Source organism: Anomalospiza imberbis, chromosome 13 (genome assembly GCF_031753505.1).
Source record: "Anomalospiza imberbis isolate Cuckoo-Finch-1a 21T00152 chromosome 13, ASM3175350v1, whole genome shotgun sequence".
In the NCBI taxonomy this organism is placed as follows: domain Eukaryota; kingdom Metazoa; phylum Chordata; class Aves; order Passeriformes; family Viduidae; genus Anomalospiza; species Anomalospiza imberbis.
Genome location: NC_089693.1, coordinates 3,769,548 through 3,789,377, shown reverse-complemented (window position 1 = coordinate 3,789,377; position 19,830 = coordinate 3,769,548). Strand labels below are relative to the sequence as shown.

General features: G+C 44.6%; 1 protein-coding gene and 1 long non-coding RNA gene across 4 annotated transcripts in view; one reads left to right on the top strand and one right to left on the bottom strand.

The window, feature by feature from the left end:
- IGF1R (insulin like growth factor 1 receptor) overlaps positions 1-19,830 on the bottom strand; it is a 172,652-nt gene that overhangs the window by 88,097 nt on the left and 64,725 nt on the right. The gene's annotated exons all lie outside the window — the stretch shown is intronic.
- On the top strand, positions 10,439-19,693 carry LOC137481747 (uncharacterized). The gene is made up of 2 exons (XR_011003641.1): positions 10,439-13,860; positions 16,311-19,693. It is a non-coding gene; the product is annotated as an uncharacterized lncRNA (long non-coding RNA).

The window sequence follows — 19,830 nt, the reverse complement described above, 5'->3', positions numbered from 1 at the left end:
GATATTACTGGAATCAACAAGTTAGATCACTTGTCTTGCACATCAAAATACATAAAAAGATACCAGGATGAAATAAAGAGGGTGGTGCAAACAAAAACAAATACCCTATGAATAAAAGCATTACCTAAGAGCCAGCTTCCCCTCTCAGTATTTTCAAGAAAATTCTAAGAGGATTTGCAGAGTTAAAGATAAGGACCAGAAGAGAGATAACAGATGGCAATGGAAAGAAAGCAGCATGTAATAACTTGATAGGGTACATTCAGTACTCCAGGACGTTAGAAGAAACCCAGAGACAACTTCCACGTGCTGTTACTTGGTTCCCTATTTATGATCAGCAGCATCATCAAGGGCTCAACACATAATATTTAGTTTTGTATTTACTGGTCTCTGTTTCAGCAGGCCAGCCCAGTAAAGAGAGACTCTGAACATGACCTGGCCACCAGCCTGGGCTCCTCACCCTGCACAGAATCCATGGGAGCAAGCCTGCAGTAGTAACACAGCACCTGCAAACACCCAAGGCTAAACAAAGGCTGCTTCTGTGGTGGGGCTGCCTGGTTGGGGGATTTTGCTGGGGTTTTTTTTTGTTGTTTTCCAAGGCTGCACTTCAGAGCTCTGTGTTTTTTGAGAAGCAGCAGACACAGTCTCCCAGTCTTGCCAAGCAACTGAAATATTGCTGGTCAATAACCTTCTCTGCTATCACCACAATCGTTGCTTTTTTTGTTTTGCTGAAATTTCCCAGGCTACAAGCCAAGCCTTTCAGAGGCAGTGCATTGCCTTTAAGGTAAAGGTTGGTGATCCTGCATTTTTCTTTACATTCCCAGCCTCATGGCCCCGGTAAAAGCACTGCTGACAAACACTGTCTAACCTGTTTGTCCTATTCCACGCAGGGAGGAGGTCAGGCACCCACAGCTTCTATGCCTGGGCCCCCATGGTTGTCAGCTCCAGAGGTGGAGGTACCTGAAAAATGGCAGCGAGCAAAGGCAAGAGAAATAAGCATGTCTTGATCCAGAAGTCAGAATTACTACATAAGAGAAACTGAATAGGTCTGAAGTTGTACCTGGAGAACTGAAAAGTGAAGGTATTTTGCATCCCCGTAGCAGGGATAGCAATACACACAGAGGCAAAGCTGCCCAGCTGTGAGCTGCATGTGCTCAGACTGTGGAGGAAGCAGACGTACAAGGGAACAAAACTGCCGTGAACTGCTGAAAAAAATCCATTTATTGCTAAACAAGAGTCCTTCAAAACCACCTTACAGGAGCAAACACCTAAAAGGGTACTGAAAAACAACGTAAACGGTACAGCCCAAGGCTGCCAAGGCACTTTGTACCACCCTTCCCCTGCGTGTGCTTTGGGGAGTTTCGTCTTTCAATGAAGTCAGGGTGCTCAAATTATGATAAAAGACTTTCATCTTTGGCCATGAAATGTCAAGCCCACAGTACACAGTTATGATTTGAGAAGGACAAACTGCAAGGTTATCATAGATGTGGCCAGTTTCAAAGCAAGTCAACCCAAATGGTAAGGAATTACGGTTCTGACCTACATCCAAGCCCACCTTTTTATCTGTTGGAGACACAGGGGCATGGAGTCAAGCTACAGTAGTCTAAAAAACAGAAACAAAACAAATAAATAAAAAAATAAAAAGAAACAAAACACACAAGCAAATAATAACCCACCCCACTGCACCTCCCTTGGCAAGTACAACACAATCTGTAGATCTGCATGGCCAGAGGACAGAGATGTACCAGCCAAACCTGCACCCCATAACTGCACCTGTCCTTCCCAAGGTCACTTCAGAAAGCTCTCCAGGATGCTCTGTATAAACTCAAGCTGCTCTGCAGGATCTGCTCTTAAATAAATATATAACACACACATGTATTTAAAAACCTAAGTACAACACCAGCCATTTCTCATGTTTGTTGTGTTTCTGTTCAACCAGCTGCACTCATACTTGCTTGGTAAAAAATACAGCTGTGCAGAAATCCCACTAAGGAGAACAGCTATATTTTTAATTACCTCCAAGGCAAAGATTCCAGCACACAAAAACAAAGAAGGGCAATGTTTTGCTTTGGTGGTGGGGTTGGGGTTTGTTTTTTAATTTGTTTAAAAAGTGCTCAGGTCAGTGGCAATTAAAAAATTCCTGCAGTAGCTTAGAATCAACTAAAGCCCAGAACAATCTGTAATAACATCACACAGTATCACCTTATTTATCAGCCCATTGCTCATGAACCACAGATAAAAAGTTTCTGCCCCAGACATAAATAAGCAAAGGCAAATTTACGTCATGCAAGAAAAGCTCTGCAAGGAAAGAAATCAGTGAGACAGGCAGAGATAGAGATAACGTGTTCTTTGGGCTCAAAACACCCAACTGCTCTGGAAGCACTGCAGTAAGGGTGTATCCTACAGGAAAAAGAATTCCCATGGAGATCACAGGGATGTTTTAAAACCAGATGCAGCAGGACAGAGTTTCTTCTCAAATGTATGAACTGAAAAGTGTAGCCAAGCCTGTAGTTTGTGCAGGATTTTAATCTGCAGCAAGGTCACAGCCCCATGTACCTACACAGCATTCTGCATGCAGCCAGCCTTGGCTCTCTCCATGTGACTTCTCTTGGAAGAATGGGAATAGTCCATCAGTCTACCCCACAGGCTCACTTTAATTTTCTTATGTTCGAGCTGCTCAAATGGAAATCACCTAACAAGCACAGAACAGAGGCTCAGCTCATGCTAGATACAAAGATTAAAAAATCCGGGATTTCCCCATCTCCTTTCAGCCTAACATTGGCAACAAATTAATTTAATTTCAAGAAAAGATAACCGCAAAATAAAATAATATCTATTTTCCACATACTAAAAATAACTGACAATTGTTATGGGTTTTGTTTGTTTAATCATATATTAATATGAGGAAACTAAGAGGTATTTTCCTTCTTTGTTTCAGCTCAGTTTCACTAAATAGCTTATAAAACCCCCAAAGAACATGTCTGAAACTGCAAAGCCACAAACACATCCCTCCCCACTTCCCTTCCCAAGTCCTAGTCCCTAAAGTGCAACTAGGTAAAGCTCGGGGAAGGAGAAAGGAGTTTTATTAGCAGAGGGCTCAGAATTGGAGGGCAACCACTGAACGTTGCCTGGAGCTAAACCTCTAAAGTTCCTCGCTGGCGAAGTGCGCCTGCCTTTGATCCGCAAGTTCAGAGTCCGCTTACTTAACCTCCACAGGAAGAGCTCACTTATGTGGTGCAAGATGAGCTCTTTCCTACACTTTCTTCCACAGTTCTAAAAATCTGGCACACTGACAGGCTTTGCACATTTCCAAATATTAAAAGAAAATAGCTCGGCAAGAATTTACAAGTAGTGATATTGCTGAGGACAACCCACAAACCATCTACCACCCAAAATGTGATTTTTTTAATGAGCCAGGTCCACAAGAGATCACAAGTTCCAGCGTCAAGGATATCTCCTGAACTAAACATGACAAGCCAACAATCTCACAAAGTATTTTAGTGTATACTTTGTTGAGCATCCTACCAAAATAATTGATATGGAATTGCAGAGAGAGACTGACAAGGTCCTTCCAGAAGAGATACCCAAAGTATTCCAGTATCTTCCTTGTTTATAGAAAACTTAAGAAAAACTGTCCCAAACACACTTCCCGACACATTTAGTGCAGGATTTTGCAGATGCCTCTGCACCACTTTGGTGGGGTCATAGTAAACACGTCTGCAGCCTACACTCACACAGAAACAACATGTTGGTTTGGTTGACTCTCAGGAAAAACAAATGGAAATAAGATTGTGCAGTCTGGGTCGAAGAACAGCCAAGTCTGCCTGGTTCTACTTCTCAAAGTTTTCCATCAGCTGGGTCTTGAAGGTGCAACTCCTATGCCCAAACTATGCCCCAAGTACCCAGCTCTTCACATTATTTCTGCACTGTAGTCCATTATCTGTGTATTGCTCATCATCAAAAAACCAACATCATCTGCAGACATCTTCTGTAGCAGCCTGAAGCCTCATCCAGTCGCTGTGAGCCAGCCTTTTGTAGCCCACAAGCCTCTCAAGTCATCTCAGCTTACTCATCCCTCAAGGCTTTTCTTCAGAGAGGAGTCTGCACTAATGGATACGAGTCACAAAGTGGCCCTTAACCCACCAACACTAAAAAGGAGATGGATCAGAGGGAACCAGATTTTATATCATTAGAAGTTTATCACTGCTTACTTTGATATCACCAGAATGCAAACTAGTCTGGCTAGAATTTGCTTTGGGGAGGTGAGCAAAGCTCTGCTCAACTCTGCCTGCCCACACACATGGGGAGTGGAATGTAAATGCAAAGGTAAAGTGCCCACCCAGTTAAAAAATTATTTCAGAATCCTAATATTAACAGGAAATAAACAGGATTAACTTGCCTCCCCCACCCCTGAGAAAATTCTCCTACATCCAAGTAATGACCTGCTGTGAAGTGACTTGCAATGCCTCCCATCTAGGCTAGGAAAATTATTTACAAACAGAGTATTTCTGGCAGTTCTGATGAGACTGATTACAGAAAAATGATGCACTCATGTGAATGAAGTGGGAAATGAGTAATTATCATGGAATCCCAGAATAGTTTAGGTTGGAAGGGACCTTGAAGCTCATCTTATTCCAACCCCCCCTGCCATGAGCAGGGACACCTCCCACTATCCCAGCTGCTCCATCCAACCTGGCCTTGAACATGTCCAGGGATGGGGCAGCCACAGATTCTCTATGCAATTATTTTTGAGACTTCCAAAGACAGGATGAACAAGTGCTAACACCAGAACTTCACTGGGGAAAATGAAAACTGCAAGAGAATATAAACTCAACCCAGCACATGCTGCTTAAAATTGTTTTGAAACTTACGGCTTAGCAGAGGACATATTCTTGATGCTGGAACTTGTGATATCTTGTGGACGTGGTCTGGGTTACAAAAAATAAATTTGGGAAGCAGGTGTTTTGTGAGCTGTCATCAGCAATATCATGACTTATAAATTAGTCAATATCTTAAAAAGAGACATTAACTTGCACACCTTAAATTCAAAAGCAATGCTGCCCTGGTTTTAGAAAGGTTACTGTTGGTAATTTAAGTTTCTAGTCCTAAACTGCCTCTGCTGTTACAGCTCAAACCAGCAGCTTTAACTGAGCTGCCCGTCTCTTTGTGGGTTTGTTTTGAAAGAAGCTCAATTATGCTCAGGACAATGGCCTGTCTCTTCATTTTGGGTGAATAGGAAGCAAGGGTGCCGTTGTCACCCGGCTTCAATGCAGTCACAACAAAGGGCTCCGAAGTGCCGAAAATAATGGGCTACCTAAAGTGTCCGGGAGGAGGAAGGAGAGGGAGCTCTGCACTAGCCACGGTGCCCCTTCTGCTGGCCCTCCTGGGGGCCCAAGCGGGCTGTGCATGGCAGGGGCCGGGAGGCAGCACAGGGAGCTGCCACCACGGCTGCACCGAGCCGAGGACACGGAGGGGACACAGCTCTGCCCACGGGGCAGAACGCACAGGGGTGGCTGGGTGGGTGGGTTTAGAGAAAAGGCAAAACCAGGAGCCACGAGCTGTAGTGATGGGTGGGAAAAGGGAACAGGGGCAGGAAGGCAATCGCATGGAAGCGAGGAGAGCCACACGGCAGATTCCGCGAGAAAACAGAAGGGACGTAACTTGTTCTTTAAAAAACCAGGGCATAGTATTGCTGAAAGGCAGCGGGTGAATGAAAGGCAGCGCAGGCTGCTATTGTAGCTGCAGTCCCTCCTCCCCTTCTGGCGCCTCATTCATAAATGGCTGCTGGGGCTGGCGGCACAGCCGGGCTCGGCTGCGCAGGGCACAGCCCGGCCTGGCAGCGCCTCGCTGCTCCTGCACACACACACACACACACACAGACACAGCCGCTGTCCTGCACACACACACACACACACAGCCGCTGTCCTGCACACACACACACACACACAGCCGCTGTCCTGCACACACACACACACACACACAGACACACAGCCGCTGTCCTGCACACACACACACACACACACAGACACACAGCCGCTGTCCTGCACACACACACAGACACACAGCCGCTGTCCCGCACACACACACACACACACAGACACACAGCCGCTGTCCTGCACACACACACACACACACAGCCGCTGTCCTGCACACACACACACACACAGCCGCTGTCCTGCACACACACACACACCCCGCTGTCCTGCACACACACACACACACACACAGACACACAGCCGCTGTCCTGCACACACACACACACACAGACACACAGCCGCTGTCCTGCACACACACACAGACACACAGCCGCTGTCCTGCACACACACACACACAGACACACAGCCGCTGTCCTGCACACACACACAGACACACAGCCGCTGTCCCGCACACACACACACACACACAGACACACAGCCGCTGTCCTGCACGCACACACACACACAGCCGCTGTCCCACACACACACACACACACAGCCGCTGTCCCACACACACACACACACACAGCCGCTGTCCCACACACACACACACACAGCCGCTGTCCTGTGCACACACACACACAGACACACAGCCGCTGTCCTGCACACACACACACACACAGACACAGCCGCTGTCCTGCACACACACACACAGCCGCTGTCCTGCACACACACACACAGCCGCTGTCCTGCACACACACACACACAGCCGCTGTCCTGCACACACACACACACACACCCGCTGTCCTGCACACACACACACACACACCCACAGACACACAGCCGCTGTCCTGCACACACACACAGACACACAGCCGCTGTCCTGCACACACACACACAGCCGCTGTCCTGTGCACACACACACACACACACACACACCCGCTGTCCTGCACACACACAGCCGCTGTCCTGCACACACACACACACCCGGTGTCCTGCACACACACACACACACACACACACAGCCGCTGTCCTGCACACACACAGCCGCTCTCCTGCACACACACACACACACAGCCGCTGTCCTGCACACACACACACACACACACACACAGACGCTGTCCTGCACACAAACACACACACACACACACCCGCTGTCCTGCACACACACAGCCGCTGTCCTGCACACACACACACACACCCGGTGTCCTGCACACACACAGCCGCTGTCCCTGCTCCCCAGCTCCTCTCGGCCTGCAGGGAAGGCTCTGCGGAGGCTCGCCGGGCAGCGGCGGCCGTCCCGCGGCGGCGGTGCCCGTCCCCCGGAGCAGAGGAGGCTCCGCGCCGCTGCTGCCAGCCCAGCCCGGCTCCGCACGGCTCGCCCCGGGCCGCCCTCCGAGGCTGCCGAGAAAAGAACCGCCACAGCGCAGAACCACGGAACGAACCGAGCTGACCCATCGGCACCATCGAGCCCAACGCGATGTATGTGCACAGGGAAACGAACGAGGCTAGATAGAATTCAAGAAGAATTCCTCACCCCAATCTTGTTAAAAGCAATGAAAACGCTTTGCTTTGCATGCCCAGCTTAGGTGAATGTAGGTAATTCTGGTGTTCCCTGTATTTGGAAGCTAAGAATTCCTTCAGAACATTTTAATTAGGAAGAACAAGATTCAAACGTGCCATAACAATATCAGTACTAATAAATCACGGGCTATACAGTATCCTACTGTTTGTAGAAAGGGGAATTTCCAAAATGCTTTTTTCAAAAAGAAAAAAGGAAGAAAAATGAAAGAAAATGTGCACAGAAGTGAGGCAGATGCATGATGGAAGGTAAAGAACCTACCTGTTACGCTCAGGACTTGCACAGATGCAGGAATATTAAGAAAACTGTTTCTAGGCATTGCCCAAAAACTGAATAATTAATGACAGATGGTGAAGGAAGCCAAGGCCTGACCAAGGACCTTATTTCATTATCAGAAAATAAATTAATTTACCAAAATTATCACCATCAGTCTGAGTTACTAATTTCTGATTCTCCTGGTAAACAAACAAATTCCTGCTTAAAAATGTGCAATTCTCCCGCTAAACAATAAATCAGGAGTTGAATCCACTTCTTTAAAAGTCATTTAATAACAGACTTCTACAGCCAACTTTCCAAGAAGATAAGTAATTCCCTTAAGAAAGCAGTTTCTTATTAAAAATTAGAATAATTTGACCATGTAAAAGATGACAAATAACATCTCTCTTCCGTTCTGCTATCCCTCCAGAGGGGCCCCAGCCCAAACAGCAGGCAAGTGGGAGCAGGCATCTGCCCAGCTCACCAGCAGGAAAAGGCAGCCTGCCCTCCTCCTTTTCATTTTACACCGGGTAGGAAGAAAGGATCACATTTACACTAGTGAAAAAATAAAGGTCTTGCAGAACAACTCAAGATCCCAGCTACATCTTTTATCACCAAAACTGTTTTCTCTCTAGACCAGAAAAAAAAATAAAGGCTTTGGATTAACACAAGCTCAAACTTGAATCAAACAGATTAAAGATGCAGATATTTCAATGTAAACGTTTCAAAAAGTGCCCACAGAATACTGGGAGATGGTGCAAGATCCTCAGCACTGATCCATCATCTCACAGGCACTTCAAAAGAGAATTTCCAAACTCCCGACCAGGTAACCATTACCACACCTGATTCACCTGGATGCCTGCAGTTACCAAAAGGAGTTTACTCCACTCATGCATCAATCATCTAAGATTCAGAAAGCACTTTAAAAATGCAGGCAGCATCCACCCTGCTCCCACCCCACATCACCCCTCGGGTTCCATCTCCTCTTGTCACACATCTGTGAAGCCTGTAAGTTTTTTAATCCATAGTGTGGCTTCTGAAGATCCAGTACTGTTACCAGAGCCAAAAGCAAACCACAGCTGGCATCTCTCTCCTGAAGAACTATTTGTGAAATATTTTGCAAGTTGTCTAAGTCTAAAGCATACTTCTGGAGAGAAATTCCCACTGGCATTTGATGAATATGTTGCTCCCCACAGGTGTGATCACTGGAGATTTTCTACTCCCAAAACCAGAGCTGAACCCACAAGCCCTGCAGGAGAGCATGAACACATCAGCACCAACTTTCTATGGGTGTCCTTTCCATTAACACTGGTGGAACCATTTTCACTAAAACAGCACTAGCAAGGACAGAAAACTATTTGTAACACCCAACTCTTGTGTTCATCATCGGGGTCTCCTGCAGGACAGGTAAATCAAAGGGCAGCACCCATTCAGCTGCTTGTTCGACCCAAATCATCTAGAAGGATTTTTTGTTTGGCCAAGACACAAGACAGTTCCACATCCCCAATGCACAAGGCCACATGCCCTGAGCCACTGTACACTGGCCACATTTAAAAAGTACCAACTACCACAAGCACTCATGTTTATATTTATGTATACACATGTAACATACATATATGGACACTATATATTTATTTTAACCTGCTTCATAGCACAGCATCCCAGGAAGCAACCCAGGGGGAAGGAAGTTCCTCAATTTCCCTTAAATTTTGTGGCTGTGGCCTTAAAGTACATCTTTTGCAGAGGTATTATGTGATGATAGAAAGTCCCTGGAAAGCTTCAGAAGGGAAACAGCCCCTTCAGGTACCCCCAAACAAACAATTAAAAAATTCCAAAACCCAATCCAAACTTTGGATTATGATATCCTTTAAAGCTCTGCAATACCCTGCTGTTTTGTACCAAAAGCAGATCAAGTTTTGCAAATAAACAGCACATTGGGTTGTTTTTGTAGCCTATAAACCACAGCTCTTTCTCCTGTTTGTGAATTAGATCTTCTCATATAGCAAATATGGCAAGCCAGACGAGGTGCTCCCTCTCTAACCTTGATCCTCCATGACCTCAAGCAACACAGATATGCTTTTTGTCCACAAATGTCCATGTCACCTGTATCCAAACACCATGAGCCACAAGACACACCCCAACACTCTACAGTTAAAGTACAGCTTCTGGGACAAAACCAGAAGCCACAAACTGCAAGTGCCAGCGATCGTATCTTGCCAGAGGAAACCTGGTCTCAGATCTCAACAATCTACCAAGACCTAAGACAACATCAGGTGATGGAAATAACTTGTTCACCTTAAATGAGAAACTCTAGAGGAGACAGCTTAGTACTTAATATACATCAAAGCCATTACTTTTGCAGCCAGCCAGAAAGCCCACATATTTTTCTATTTTCTTCCTGGGGGTGTCAGCTCAAAGTCTCTTACATAGGCTCAACACTGGCTTATGACTAGTAAAACAGCTTTTAGACATTCCTCTTCCACTTAAACATCATTATTTGCTTTCCTGCAACTTCACCATGATCAAAGTCCTCACAAAACAGCAAAACAAAGTGACAAACAGGATGTATACTGAGAACTTCAGCTGTGCTAGCAAAACACACAGTATCATTTATGTCCAATTTCAGATCAGTTTGTCCAAAAAAAAAAAAACAGTACAAATCATATGATGTTCATACCAGCAGGGAAAAAAAGATAAGATACACAAAAAGAAGCAGAGCAAATGAGTTCCCATCTCTGTCACCAAACAAGAACAGACTATTTCTGTTAGCAAAGATAAAGCAATTGGAGACAAAAGTAAGGAATTAACATTTCCTCTACACTAGCAACCACTATCAGGAGGTGTATGGCTTGGAGCCAGGCTGTCCAGCAAAACACTGGAGAGATCACACGCAAGAGTCAAGCCAGTATCAACTATTCCCTGTGTCCCAACCCCAGAGAACAGTCCTTGAGTCACCACTGGAACAGGAACTTCACTTATCTCCATTTTATCTCAGCACCAGGTCACCCATTTTATTGCTGTGTGGACACTGATATTCTTGTACTTCCCTTTTTTTCACTCACCTGTCAGTCCACTCCTCATCACCTCTAGCCCGTATTTCAGCACTGTAATTGGGACTGCAGGTGTCACCACTTGATCTCAAAGCATCTCTGTGTGGCTCAGTTAGAAATTCAAGAGTGTCCCAGTACTTTCCACAGTTGATACTGGAAAGAGAAGCAGGACAACTTACAGAGCACACATTTATCCTCATATGGAAAGAACTGGTGCTGACTTAAGTTAGTTCTCACTTCCCTGGAGTACTGAACCAGTATCAACAGGACTATTCACAAATTTGAAGTGGAGTATAGTCTTAAAGCATTTGCTGAAGACAAACATTCATCAGTTATTTTGTTTCTTAATTGAGGTTCTCCACAAATGGTTTTGCTGTGTATGACACAGAGGCCAAACACAACAGCAGGGGTTTGTCTCTCTGTGTAGTTTTCTAATACTGTCAGAGAGCTGCTTTGTAGCATGGTTACAATTACCTATCAACTTCTATATTACTTTTTTTTTGTGCTGTCAAATTCCTACAGGAACTCCTTGGACATCCCTTCATCTGCTCTTCCACCAGAGGGAAGATGCTCACTTCTGCCTCTCCAGTTATCTTCTAATTTTAGCAAGTCCTCTTCCAGACCCTCTTTGTCCACGTTGCACACAATGTGATGCACACAGTATGTGTGCAGACAGTTCACCCCTGATTTCTACCCAGATCTGGATGCACCTACAGGAGGGAGAACCTAATCTACTGTGATATTTACTCCTAATATGGATTTGGTACCTCAGTGTGCTGTGGTAACAACAGCCACCAAAATGGAAACCTCACCAGGGCATGGAACCTGTTTTCATGTTTAGCTCAAGAATTACCCAATGCACACAATAGTTTTAATTATTATCATAAACCAGTTTTACTCTAAGCTGTCAGCTCCAGCAAGAGTCTGTCCAAGGCGGAGGAGCCTCCCCAAACTTATTTGGGTACAGTATTTAGCTGACTTAATTTGAAGCTACTTTTCCCTTCCAAACACGCACGCCTACTCAGCAAACGGTAACCACAGCTGACTCAGAGGAGGAGGACAGGCTCCTCAGCTTTTTTCTTCCTGTACAAGAGAAAAACAAGAGGGCACAACACTCACTGCCTCCCTCCTTCCTCCCAATCACAGCCAGCTCAAACAGCACTGCCTCTAAACAGAGCCAGGAGAAACCTCTTTCTGGGACACGAGCAACAATAAAACCTCTGGTCTCAAGGCAAACAAGCATCCTCAGCTGAAGCCTGGGGAGGCTATGGGTTTAAAAAGCCGTGTGGAAAGCCAAACTCCGTATCGTTCCTCTTCCCACACACACGGACTCAAAGGGCAGAACCAGGCCACCCTCTCCTCTCCCCTTTCCAGGCGCCTCACGCTCCCTCAGACGAGGCTGCAGTGCCTGGAGCAGCTTAAAACAGACACGGGGCCTCCAAAAGATGGGAGGAGGAGGCACCGAGCTGCCTCCCTCATCCGGCACTGCGCGGCTGCTCAGCCCTTCTCTGCTTCACCCCTCCTGCTGCTGCTGCTTGTTTTCCTGACTCCGAGCACAGAAAGCGCCAGCCTGCTACAACCGCACCCTGGAATAAAAAAAAATCATAAACACGGGCTGATTTACATGAGCGCATTACTTGGATAAACACATCCCTGGCACCGAAAAATCCTCTGGTACGGCAAAGCACCACCTCTGCCCAGAGAGCTGCTGCACAGACAGCGCAACATCTCGGTCAGGCACCCGGAGCAGAAAAGGCACTTCCACATTCCCAGTAACGAGGAGCAAGAATCTGCTCCATGTACACACGAAAGTGGCAACTCCAGAGAAGCATTACAAGCCTTAAAGGTTGATAAACACTCAGTCTTTATGCAAAATAAATGTTGATGTTTTCCAAAAGTGCAAGAAAATACCATACAAACCCCACAAGCACAGAAACCTGTTATCCAAAGAATTAAAGACTTTCAGTCAACAACATCATCCCTACCCTTTCTAAGGAATTGAGACTGCAAATGAAGCACAAACCACAGCTTTTTCTGAGGACTTTTAAGTGTTTTCTTTGTGCAATATTTCAAAATACTCCTGAGATGGCCAACTTCATTTCATAAAAGGGAAACAAAGACATTTCCAGGTGCTTGTTTAATTACTGATTAGAGTGAGGAAAAGCACCTTACAAAGCTTTGATGCCCTGCCTCATTCCTCAGAGCAGCTGGTCATTCCCTGCAGTGCTGCAAGCTGGACACAAGCTTCAGAACTGAGCCTCTCAAGACAGGATGCATTTTCAAATCAGAGTTATTCAAACTTACTCACATACATTCAATACTTTTTATGCTTTTTTAAAGTCACTAGAAACTTACTTTTCCTAGCGTTTTAACTTTGCAGTGCTTTAAAATCCACACAGCAAATACAACAGAAGCACAGCATTCCTGTATGGGGTGCAAATCCATTTCAACCCCACTTGGCTACTCTTCTAAAGGATTCTTGGATTTTAATATCCACTGAAAAAATGTACAGCTACGCTTAGCTTCCTATACAGAGCCGGGTAAGCAGCAGAGCCCTCTGCTCAGGGGCTACAGAGGAGGATTTTCACAGAGGAACTCGTCATTTGCCCTTGCAACACAACGGGACACTGCCAGGCTGTGACAAACCATCCCCTGGGACCATGTCTTGGTCATCCTGCTCTCCAAGTCTTGCCAACTCACTGACTGTCCCCACCAAAGCACAAACTAAGTGACAGCCAATACACCACCTTCCTCCAGCTTTGGAAGCAACAAAACCTTTCCAGCTACTCTGAGGAATCCTCCAGCAGAGCCTGGAGTGGTGCGTGCCAGGAATGGAATGCTGAGGAAGGATCTACAGCAATGTGATGTGGAAATTGTCCTGAAACTGTAGGATATTTGTATCAATCATTCCTCTACAATGAACTTTGATTTCTCTGATCTTCCCTTTGTTTCTCACACCTGGATTTAGAGCTGTCTCTATCCAAGAGGACCCACTCCTGACTGCTCGCCTGCATGACAGGCTTTCTGGATTTTTGTGTTTAAGGTAGGAGGAGATGTTTGAGTTAACATGACCTTAATTACACTATGAGCTGCTCATCATTATCAGCTCAGTTTCTGGCAGCAGCAGGTCCCCACTGAGCAGACGCTCCCAGCTGTTGGCTTTGCTGCTCCTCACCATGCTGAGATTATGAAAAACACTTATAGTTCCCCCCCAGATGAATACAATACTACTAGGGAAAAAGAACTAATTTAACTGACAAGCTGCCATTACAGCATTCATCTTCCCCTCCTCTTCTGCCACAAGATAGTACCAGTAAGGACTTGTTTGAACTACAGAAAGTCAGAGAAAATGGTGTCATCACCAGATAATATAAACTATCAGACTACCTGTTCATTTCAGCTACAGAAAGAACTTGCTCATGGGAAAGGGAACTAATACAGAGCAATACAAGTTCACAGCAGCCAGTGGCTCTAAGATGCACAGCCACATGTTCAAGGTTTTCAAAAGCCAAAACCATTCCAAGCTCAGGTCTCAGCCTTTCAAAGGCACTTCTGTGTACAAGAGATGGGAATCAGTAACTTGCCTAACAGGTAGGAAACACATTGATCCCATATCCAAAGTACCAGCCCTGCTGGCTCATCACACACTGCGCGTGTGTGGTTTCACATGTAGTGAAACTCAGGTTGCCTCTGTACCATCAATGATCCCTAAGCTAAATTAAAAGGATTTATTTATTATTCACCAGTGAACACTGCCAGCTCTGCAAGGATGGCATTCCTAACTCAGGCTCATGCAAGGGTAGGCATGGAAAAGGAACTGAAAATCGAGTCCAAGACAGCTAAAACTTAAGGTTACTTCCTGCAGCCAATTAGGTTAAAGATGCAGTTAAAGGTCTGCTTTTCCTAAAGTTCAAGGTGTGGTAGTTCATTCTTGAACTACTATCTAGATTGTTGTAAGCTGTGATGCTCTTTTTAAGATTTATTCACAAATAACAGATCTGACTGTCCTGAAAATTTTTTCCACATGCCACACTTTATTATTCTTCACTTCAAAGCTCTGGAAATTCAGAAGACAGAAATACATTGCAGTTAATAGCACTTCCAGTTTCTTAGATCTAATTACAACCTGAGCTACCACTGCAAGTTAACTTCTAGTCAATTCTGGCTCTTCTCCCATCCAAAACAAAGTTTACATTTGCATTCTTAGTTCCCTGACTACATTTGCCTATTTTAAAGTAGCAGAAATTATTTTTATTGTTAAAAATAGATATCATAAATCAGTTGGGAGTTGCAATTAAAATACTTGACTGTATGATAAGTAGACAATAAGAAAGCGAAGACAGACTGCAACTAAACCCAGCAGAAAAAACATGCATCTATCCACTTTTTTTCTTTGCTCTTTTTTTACCTCCTTTCTGAAGGAACCAGAAAAAATTTACTCACAGAGAACAAATGCGTTATTCATTTATATGTAACATCACACATATACACAGAATATACTATACATACTCATACATTATCACAATATATTCAATCTGCAAATTAAATTAAGGCAGTAACTTCTATTTTGAACTAGTCAGCCAACACACAAAGTGCAGCAATGAGACCACCAAAGATGAGGCTATTTTCACTCAGATGAGGGGAAAGCTCTGATCATAAATTATCAGAGAACCTACCAAATGCAACAGAAAATGTATAATTTTTAACAATTAGAAAAGTGCTGAGGTTAAAGGCTGAAGAGTACAAATGCCATCTACTCTTTTAGCACTGAGAGGGATCCCAGAGAAAAATCTGCTTTGAGGGGGGAACAATTCAAACAAAAAAAACCCTTCTCTGGATGGCAGAAGTTGAAATGGTTCCTAAACTGTTTGGATGAGGAAAAAACAATAAAACTAACACCAGAAAACAGAGTTACAGCTAAAGGATGGACAAACCAACATCCCGTAACTGTGACTGGCCTGTCAGATGGGTGGGGAAGAAAAACTTCCCCCATCTTAGAAACAGGAAAAGTTGTACTGCACACCAGTCATCAGGAAACCCTAGAGGAAACGAGCAGGTTTATCTCACTGAGCCCCTACAGACTTTTCAGGAAGTACTCCAGGAAATAATGAAAGGCTTCCCCGGCCAGCCGTAGCTGCCAGCAGAGATCCAGCAGCCAAGTGAGGTCTAAGCAGCGAGGGGCAGGGGTCCAGGTGGTAGATCTGAAGCTTCCTTCCCTCTAGGGAGCAATAAAGAGGCTTCACCATGTGGGATGCACTCCATCCCCTCTCAACAGGCTGATTTGGCCAAGGGCAAAAACCTGCCACTGATTAGAACAACGACCTTGGCCAACATACCAAGGAATTAAACTTGAGGGGGAAAAAGAAAATACCACATTTACAGTCTATTTCCATCTCTTTTGGTAACGTGAGACGCAGGCTATTCCAACAGCAAGCAAAAGCTTTCAGTGGAGTGCACAAAACATTAATATTTTCTCTTGTGTGGGTTTCACAAGTCTGCTGTGGCCATAAGGGAAACTCAAAACCACTGCTCAGGTACTGCACAGCTTTGGAGCCATCCAAATCCTGCAGCCACCTCTCCAGCAGCACTGACAAAAACACAGTGTTGGGATGACTAAAGCCATCAGGTGATGCTTCCAAGCATCGCCAACTGTTGCTCCAACTGCTGCTCTGGCAAAGGGTTGAGATGGCATCTGACACGTTCAGAGACATTTAGCAGGCTCTGGGAATAAAACAAACCAACCTCACTACTCTAGAAGCAGAGCACTGGATCTCACACACCCAAGTTTTAGGTGGAATCAAGACACCAGTGAACAAAGCACAAAGGCAAGTGAACTGTCTCAGCAGCCTTTTGCAGGCAACAGAGCAGCACAACTCTTTAAGCCTGAAAAACACTAAGTAATTGCATCAACACCTTTCTTTTTAAAACATTCAAGCAAACTTTCAGAATTGTTTGCTATTGATGTGTATATATACATCATTGATTCATTAAAAAATTAGGAAGACCAAAATGTGTAGGTACATATTAGAACCCTGTCCTGGGCCGATCCCCAGCAGGTTGAGCAAGGGGATTTTCATCCTCTGCTCTGGTGAGACCCCACCTGCTGTGCTGCCTCCAGCTCTGGGGTCCCAAACATCAGGAAAACGTGGAGCTGCTGGAACAAGTCCAGGGGAGGCCACAAAGATGCTCCAAGGGAGGGAGAAGCTCTGCTACAGAAATAGGCTGAGAGCTGGCTGTGTTTTTGAAGAAATCACCCATTTTAGTCTACCCTGGCAATGAATCAGTATCACAATACACTATGTTGGCACTTGTTGTGTCGGGATTTGAAGAAATTTAAAGGACAGCCTATCAAAATTAGTGTAACTCAGCAATACAAGCCTGGAAGGCAAGCACTGAGATCATTATATAGCTCAATAAATGTGACAAAGGATCTGCTTCTACTGCAGCCACAAAGCAAACTCCAGTTCTTGGGGAAAACTCCAGATGCAAAAGCTACCCAGGAAGCTGCAGGATCCACACATGCCAGCCTCTGAACCATGGCACCTTACAGAACTCCACGGGGTCACCGAGCTGCCTGAAGTACCAGCATTTCTGTGAACCTCTGAAAGCAGAGCTGAATCCCTCCTACTCTGTTCCTCTCACTGCATCCTTTTCCCAAAATGAACTGCAAATCTTCTGTACACTCAGTGAGGGGGTAAAAAAAATAAAGAAAAAAGGTTTATATTCATCTCATGCATTAGCTTTTCATGAGCTCTGTTACAAGCTGTCCATATAGCAACAAGAATTTACTCTTTAACCTTAAATCCTAGCAACATTTTCAAATTCTGGTAGCAGCATCTTTGATGCCTAAAGACTAGGCTGACTTAGGCAGTCTGTGGAAAACATATCTATGCATTGCAAATAAATGCTTTTCCATTTCTTCTATTCAAATGGCACAAATTATTTCTGAAGTTGCAGGTTTTTGTTTCAGGCAAGCAAAGAAGGGAAAAAAGGGTTTGCAACACCATAATGAGAAAAACCAGTAGACAGACTACCAGACAACCAGACACCAGAATAAATCCTTGATAAAGTCTATGTTTGTTCAAGTAATTCATCAAGAACTGAAGGAACTTGAGGAATACCTGCTTGATAGATCAAAAAGTCAAGGAAAATGATAACAGAAATATTTAACTGTTTACATCCACTTTTTTTCAGCTTTTTTTTTTTTAAGGAAAACCCTGCTGCACTGCATGAAGCAAACTGACTCTTTTAGTGTCAGCTATGTTCTCTGCAGATACCCTGTAATTCCTGTGCCTTCACCTGACTGCACGCTGCCTCCTTGCACTCAGATCATGCTGTGTGTGCAGAAAGTAAACCCAGGGCTGGTGAAACCTCACTTGCTACTTCTCCAGAGCTCTCCTGTGCTCTCAGGTTGGGAGCAGCCACAGCTCCAGGATGCACTTGGGGAGAGTGTCTGGTGGTTATGTCAGAGGACAGCAAGTCTGGCATCACACTTCTATTTCAAGCGGTGCCAGGGACTGTGACCTTGAACAAGTCACTTCACCAGCTGTTAAGGTACAGACTTCACTGTGCAAGGAGGAGCTGTGATGCTTTAATCCTGTCAGAAACAAGGGGTTGCATGCTATCAAGTATTGGATTAATCATTCTCTAGATTACTTTTTTCCTTATCTCAAATGGATGCTTTATCCTAGGACAATGAAAATTCACAAGACTCATTGCTATAAAATAATGCATTCTTAAGTGTTAAAAACTCTTGTGTGTAATTATTTACCTATTTTTAATTAATCATCACAACTGCCATCGACTCAAAATGCATTCTGTGGCTTTGCTTCATGACTGCTTTTTCCTCTTGCCTTTCAGTGAAGTGAAACTTTCCTCTCCCCAAAAAAATCGCACTTTGCTGTTTCCCCTTTCAGTTGTAAGCATCCCAGATCAGTGCTCTGGGCTGGGGCTGATCCTTCTAGGCATGAGGAGATAAACCAACCACTTTTTATTAAAATAGAAAACATTCTTATTCATATCTGGCCATTCCACTGCCTTGTTTCTTTTCTTAAAATTAAGTAAACAGGACTTAAATTTAGAGCTAAAACAAAGTTGACAGTGACCCTGTTATAACAACAGGACTTCAAGTGCTTTACAATCCAGTGTCAGTTCAAAGTTTAGGTTCTGGCCAACTGACTGTTGGAGAAATAAATTAATATTTCATTACATAAATAAATTTCAATAAACTGTTCTGGTTTGAACTCCACATCTTTATCAGGAACACGAGGTAAAGCAAACACTCTTTTTCCAGAAGAAGAACATCCATGAATTCAAAAGGAAAGAGTAGGTTTCAACGGTGGAAAAATATTATTCAGCATCCCAGTTAACCACAGAATGTCACTGCTGATCTGCTGGCAGCACACTGGCAGACAGGTACTTAATTCTTAGAGGGGTTTGTCTCAGCCCCTTTATTCTATGTACATTGGAGCTGTCAAATCGTTAGAAACAAGTTTAAAGATAGTTTATCCAGCATGCAATTTTATTTGATCCCCCCAATTAATCCACAACTTTAATTTCATTTTAACCACAAAAGCACAGAGAACACTTGTCTTTACAACAGGGCTGTGCTCACACACCTCTGACAGCACACAGACTTGGGTGGCTTCACCTGTCATTCCAGACAAGGCTCCTTCCTTTATTTACCAAATTTGCATGGCGGGACACAGCTTCCCTCCAGGATTATTTTCTATTTCCAGGTAGCAAAGCTGTCCCTGAACAAACTGCACTATTTCACAGCTATCTATAGCACATAGCAGGCAGCAAGTAATTTTAATCCCAAATCCTCTTCCCGCTTCCTGACACCAACAGCTTTTAGACACAGCATCTCTGGCTGAGAAACTCTGATGAAACAGCGTCTTTGGATAAAAACCATTGGATTATTCCCTGCAGCAGAACATTAACCATCTCAGCTTTGTGAGGCTCTCCTTGTGCTCTCACAGTAGCAGTGAGGAAGGGTTCACCTGCAAAAGCAACACCTTTTGCTTGCAGC